The sequence below is a fragment of the Lucilia cuprina genome, chromosome 2, assembly GCF_022045245.1.
Source record: "Lucilia cuprina isolate Lc7/37 chromosome 2, ASM2204524v1, whole genome shotgun sequence".
NCBI classification, from domain to species: domain Eukaryota; kingdom Metazoa; phylum Arthropoda; class Insecta; order Diptera; family Calliphoridae; genus Lucilia; species Lucilia cuprina.
The window spans coordinates 36,452,134-36,459,207 of NC_060950.1; the positions used below are offsets into that span (position 1 = coordinate 36,452,134).

The 7,074-nt window shown below is 32.2% G+C and overlaps 1 protein-coding gene across 2 annotated transcripts in view; it reads right to left on the reverse strand.

Annotated features, from left to right (window-relative positions):
* LOC111674939 overlaps positions 1-6,853 on the reverse strand; it is a 30,700-nt gene extending 23,847 nt beyond the window's left edge. The window contains exons 1-2 of one of the 2 annotated variants that reach the window (XM_046956347.1): positions 6,684-6,853; positions 1,451-1,707 (exon numbers count right to left, since the gene is read on the reverse strand). The gene's annotated coding sequence lies outside the window, so the exon portion shown is untranslated. The remainder of the gene's footprint in view (positions 1-1,450; positions 1,708-6,683) is intronic. The other variant, XM_023435627.2, reaches the window with a different exon arrangement.
* Between the last annotated feature and the right edge of the window lie 221 nt (positions 6,854-7,074).

Consider the following 7,074-nt stretch of genomic DNA (forward strand, 5'->3'; position numbering starts at 1 on the left):
TAAGTGCAAATCTTTAACTGAATGATTATAAATTAAATTCAAATTTATTAATTAAATGTTTTTGAGTACTCAATTAGTTAATTTTGTTTGCTATCATTAGAACTACCATCCCCTTATGTTGAGAGTTCGTACATTAAGGTTAGGTTTCCATTCATAATATCGTTGCCTACTTGGTTAATACGGTTAAAACTATCCGGTATTTCTAATAAAACCGATCATATTTACTATTGACGCATCTTTTAGACGGTCCAGATAATGAAAAAGAGCTCTACTAAAATAGAGTAGACTGTAAGGTGGACAGCATTTACAGTAGCTATAACCCGAGAGAAGCCTAATCGAGTTCTTATTAAAAGATAGTAGAGTCATAGTTCTATACGTTGTCAGAGTGGGCCAGAGCAGCCTCAAAATTCTACAATTTTCACTCAAAGCCCAGCTTATTTGTAGTATTCTACATACATACATACATACATACATACATACATACATACATACATACATACATACATACATACATACATACATACATACATACATACATACATACATACATACATACATACATACATACATACATATGTATGTCGTAATTTTGAGTATTCTGCGAAAAAATGCATACATTTTTCTACATTTAATTTAAATTGGAAAAGTGTAATAATTTGTATTTTTGTTTTTATAGTTTTTCAATGGCACAATGTTGTTGTAATTCAATGAAATTTGATTACAACATAAAATACAAACATACATACATTTGTGTATTATTTAGAGGCACATAACGGAGTAGCTCCATAAATAAACCTTATATCCGAGTACAAAAATATACTTAATTTATAAAATTCTTAAATATTTAATCATACAACGCGCAAGAAGTAAACAATTGCATACATATATCCTCATTCTCCGTAAATTACAAAATGTGGAAATTAATAGCATAGTTTAAAGAGCATTTATGTATATGAATATATTCTTTAAATGCTAAAATGTAATTTCCTAACCACTAGATGACTTCCGCAACGTAGACAGTCCAATACAATGTAAATAATTTTTATGGTTTTATGGTCTTCATTGCAAATGAAAAAAGTGTCGATGAGTTGGTTATTATTTAATATACATAAATACATACATACATATTTATTACATACATATGTATATGTAAGAAGTATTTAATTTTATTTGTTCTTTATAAATATATTGTAAATAATTAAAAAGGAAACAGATTTTTTTATTTGAATAAGGACATTTTGAAAGTTTTGCATGAATATGTACATATGTATTTATTTTTCTAGATGTAGATATAACAAAGTTCGTGTGGTTAGACATTTGTTGGGAAATTTAATATTTTCATGCTACATTTTTTTTGGTACCATGTGTTCTTATGAGTTTTTTTTATTTTATCATCATGTGTATTTGATTGTACTTTTTGTATCTATCAAAAAATTTACACTTGACCCACCTTTTTAGTATTTTGCTTCTACTTCTTTGGCGTGTTTTTTTCTTATATTTCTTTTAGTCGCTCTTTCTTGTGTTATTCCTTTGTGATTCTTTTCCTTAACAAAATTAAAAAGAGTTTATTTTTCCTTGATATTTTATTGTTGTTCTCTAGAAAACTGGAGCACGTTTTTCACCAATATATGTTTTATTTATTATTTTTTATTTTAATTTTCTTTTCTTCTTTTTCTTTAACAGCAAAAATAAATTATTAGGATTTTGCTAAAAAATTGTCGTTGTTTTTATTGTTGTTTATTTGAAGGGGGTTTTGTGTTTTGTTTAATCTGTTTTAAAAAGAATTTGAAAATGCATATAAAACACACGTGTGTAATATTTAATGGCACCTTTGCAAAAAGAACACACTGTCACACACATACATACATTCATACAAGCATACATACATGGAAAATTTCCTTATAAACACATTTGTTCATTGTTATGTATACTCATCAAGTAGACAACATGAAGAGATAAAAAATGCCCTCAAAACAAACAACAATACAAAAGATAAAATACAAAACAGAAGAGAAAGAGAAGAGAAATAAGAAGATATAGGAGATAAAAATGGGTTTGTATGGGTATTTATAGAGCTTCTAATGTATTATATGGCGCTCTATAAAAGTTTTTTATAGTGTTTATTGTTGTAGCACACATCTTCATAGCCGCAAACGTCTACGACGCCGTCAAATGTCTCTGACAACAAATATTACAATCAGAAACAGAACTGTTATTTTTTGACAGATTTTACAACACCTTGTCTTCGCCATTTTCATGTTGTTCTTATTGTCGATGAGGATGTTTTTATTGTAAAAGAAAATTATAAAAAACGAAAAAAAGCTAAACGAATATTGAAAAAGGAATTCAGAAAATATAATGGACAGGCGAGCAAACGTGCAGAGCAAAATGAGCGGGTGATTGAGAGTGCTTTTTTACATTTGTACGTATTGTGTTGTAGTGGGTGTTGAGTATAAGGATAAAAAATAGAAACAGGGGCTGGTTGGTTGGTGTTAGTAGATGAAGAAAGCAACGATTTATACCTTTTCATTCATATTCTCTGCCATCACACACAAACATTTTTTACTCACTCACTCGCTAACTAACTAATACACCATTAAATACTCACTTAAACACATACAACACAATTCCATATCCGCACATTCATACACACATATTTCATCTACTTCCTTGTTTACTATAAATAAATGTATGTATTTGTATTAGGGTGGTTTTTATGTTTTACACTTTTCAAGAATTACAGATGGGAATGAATAGAACAGTTGCATCCTCTTCTTAATTGTGATAACTCTTAAAACAAGACAAGATTAAAAAGTATACGTTTTAGGTGCGAAAGACTTTACTCAAATAATGAATATAAAAATCTTCTCAAAGTAGACAATACTGACACATATGAATTCTTCTTCATTATATGAAAAAGATATTGCAAAATCTTATCAAGCATTGGACAAAGCCGATCGAATACCAAATAGAGGAACGTAGTCAATTGGAACATAATAGCAAATACCTTTGGAAAACTGTTCATACATGTCTAAAACCATAGTATCGACAGTAGAAAAACCATAATCGACTTTATTTTATAGTGATCAATTAAGGTTTATCATCTGCAGTTTAGAAACTCAGTTTTCTGAAGGTAATTCCTAAGAATTTTGCAATCAGTGCTGACGAGAATACTACCACTCGCAAAATATTTGTATCCAATTTTGATAATAATCTGAATTCGCACATCCAATTTTGTATTGTTATACATTACGGATGTGTTCACTCAAAATACGTACCACCATAATATCCTCAATATCCTTTTAATTTTTGCATTGGGATCGCTAAGTTAATTACGAACGAAGAGCAAAAAAATTCGCTCGATCGTTGCCGACAATGAGAGAGTATTTAGTTGGATTTTCTATTATCACCTGATATCGCCCTAGTAGTAATTTCTTGCACTTCTGCCTGGAAGTTAGTATTGTTATAAGTTAGACGGTAGTATATTTCTTCGCCAAGTTAACATTCAGGCCTTTTGGTTGAATCGTATTCCAAACCTTTTCAGCACTTCTACACAAGTTATTTGGAAGCGGATCAACTACTGGTCTAAAGATTGTTAATGAGTTTCAGGCGACTTCGATGTCAATATATTCCGCCACTAATATAGTTGACAACTTCATTCAATGTGATTTGAACTAGCGGTTTCCTTTACATCAGCATGCCGCTTTAGTCTTAAGTGTCGGTCTTCCGAGTTTGGGTATAAACATTACCCTTGCTTCCTACCATTTAATTGGGATACACAGAATTACGGGCACAGCTACACAAAATTTTATGCGCGGATTCAGTAGAAAATAGAGCATGTGAAGAGGACAGTGCACTTTCTTTGTCGCTGCTAAGAATTGGTCGAAGTTAGTTCCAAGTATCTTGGGAGTGATATTATTCCGGAAACAAAATTTTTCACGAACACTGATTGGAATATTCTAGGCCACACGGCCTAAGAATATTTCATCGGATTTGATGTAGTACACATCTTCCTATCAACCTAACCTAACTATGCCAGTTGTAATAACAACTCTATTTCATGCTACATTCACCACAATATAGGTTCAACTATGGTACCGGATATGCTTGGTGTGAAATAAGAGTCCATTTAGTGTTCCATTGTTTCCTAATGCCTCCTGCTCATATTTGACTTTTCAAGACAGACTGTCGAGAATTTTAACGTGAGCACCTGCCGTGTCGGCCTTATCTCACGGTGGTCTTTTTCATCCACAGGGTAGACTTGAGAACGGTCTACCATCGCCCCTTTGTCTTCAATGAAGACTCAGGTGGCAATTTTTGCACATTGGCTATGACCGGTACCATGCGCAAGTACTTTGCTGGAGTACTCGAGCTATCTAATCTCTTGCCAAAATAGTCACTTTGTAAGACAACCACACTACTATGGCTCTGTTGATTCGGCAACAGCACCTAGAGACGTAACCGGTGGACCGAAGCACGATCCATCAATAAGCCGTAGACATCGTTCTTACTCACAGTGACACGCTGTGGTAAGTCTGAAATGAACAGAGTATACTCTGAAAACATCTGCACAAGGAAGGAAAATTAATTGGTATCACTTGTATATGATACCTTTCATCCATCATCATTCAACCCAGCACACATCTCATTTATTCGACACATTCATAGAGAAAAATATACGACACACTCATTTAGGTATACGGGTGGGGTAAGGCCCGCATACCTCTACATTCATTCTGTATCATATACAATTGACACCAACCCATTTCCAACGCTTAGTCCCACAGTCACTCCTCTGTGGGGTATCTGTTGATTTTCGGCAACAGCACCGAACTTATCCCGAAATATTGACTATTATCATGCATCAGTCTTTTAACCGCCACTTATACTCTTCCTGCGAATTTGGGTTCAACCAACAGCCACTACGTGGATCCCGAAGGAACCTCAACCAACTGACCAGCCAGGACATATTCCTGTGGGCAACTGGCCACCCGTAGTACCAGATTATGCGGTAATCTGGTCTGACCTTTGGCAATCTATGCAAGGACTAAGCCAAGCAGTAGACTGAGAACACCAATTTTTTAATCCCGGTCAGATTGGAGGTATTGGGCCCTCTTTATACCCCGGGATTGCAATAACACCAGGGCGGAGGTCTCGCCAAGGTAATATGCCCCCGGGCGGAACTTTTCAAGACAGTATATTACTGTCTTTTTAACCTTATCTAAGTATTACAATAGTACTCTGTCAAACATCTAACAGAAAGAAAAACATACAAAAAACGCCACCCTAATGTTCATATATATACATACATATGCATGAATGTTTTGTTTTAATGTAAGCATGTGTATGACAGTCAATGCGACTTGGTGGCCTGGCTGGCTGGTTAGTAGGCTTGACTGTCTGCCAAAACGTCTATTGGACTAGTTGTCCAATTTGTTTTACTCTCTGCTACGAATACGAGTATGAACAACAATGCCAGCTACATACGTATGTACATAAGTGTAGTACGATATGAAATGTGTATTTCTACTTTCTTCCCCGTTTTTTTTTTCTTCTTTTTTGGCTCTTCGTCGGTAAGAATAAGAGAGTATGTATGCTTAAGTATGCTTCTGAGGGTATGTTTTTGTGTGCGTGCTTTAGATGTTATTATTTTGTATGTGTGTTTGTATATACATATAAATGAATATTTTTTGTAGCAGATTTTTAGGAGCGACAATAAAATATATCACTTTTCTATTTTTAAAATTACTGCCGCACTCACACATTTATAAAATGCTGTACACACAACAACAAATTGCACATTTAGAACATAATTTACTTTTTTCTTATTTAAATAATGAAGGGTTTGTTGTTTGGAAAAATATATATTTGTTTCAAAATTATTTTAATTTTAACTTTCACTTTTATCTTGTATGTCGCAATCACAATTTTTATAAATAATTTATAATTATTTTGTTGTTATTGTTGTTGGTGTTATTTCCTCTTTCACTTATATTTACATTGTTTCAAATTAAATACAGCACGTACATACATACTATGTATGGAATTATTGTGTATATTTAAAGAGGTTAATTAAATATTATTTAATTAAATATAATCCTTTTTATAATTGTGCGGTTGTTGTTTTATTATACAAAAAACTTTTTTTGAAACGCTTTAAGAGATATTTAATTTTTTTCTATTTAACTTTTCTTTTATAACTACGATTCGTTGCCGTGTCACTTGAATATTTTTTCTTTTATTCCTTTGATTTAATTGGTTTTTCTTTTGAATTTTTCATAAAATAAAATTAAAAAAATATATATATTTTATATTTTGCTACTGTGTATATTGTTGGTACATTCGTACGATGTATATTATACAATATTGAACTCCTACAAGCTTTTAGTTGTAGTAAAGAACGAGTACAAGGACTGAATATTTTTTCCTCTTCTTCTTTTTTCACTTTTTTCCAAAGACGTTTAAACGAAAAATAAAATTTTCACTTAATTTCTCACATTTTTTATTTTACAAAAGGCTTATTTTTCATTTTTCACTAGACTTTAAAATATACATGTGTATCTGTGTAAATTTTTTATGGTTTTAACTTTATATGATTTATTTTGAACACATTTTATTGCAAAATTTTTTATTTCATTTTTATTTTATTCATTTTTTTCATTATAATGTAGAAAAATCATTACTTTAATGAGCTAGCAACACTTTTTTCCACAACAGCACCAGCAGCAGCAGTAGTAGTAGTAATAGTTGTAGTATGTGGTAGTAGTAGCAAATATTTTTACCGCAGCACACCAAATTCGTCAAACGACCACAACGCACGAACAGCAGCCACAATACTCATCAGGATGTCTATTGTACACTTGCTTCTATTCCATCGATAATAAAGTATAGCGAAAAGGGAAAGCTTAATACTCTACGAAGCTCAACAATATGTGTGCAGAGAGCAATAGATTTTTGTGGTGAAGAGTATTTTTCCACAGTCGAAATAAAACCTGCGCGTGATAATATAAATTCTCTTTTGTTTTAATTATGAAATAAAAATACCAAGAGACAAATTCAATTTTTTTGTTTATT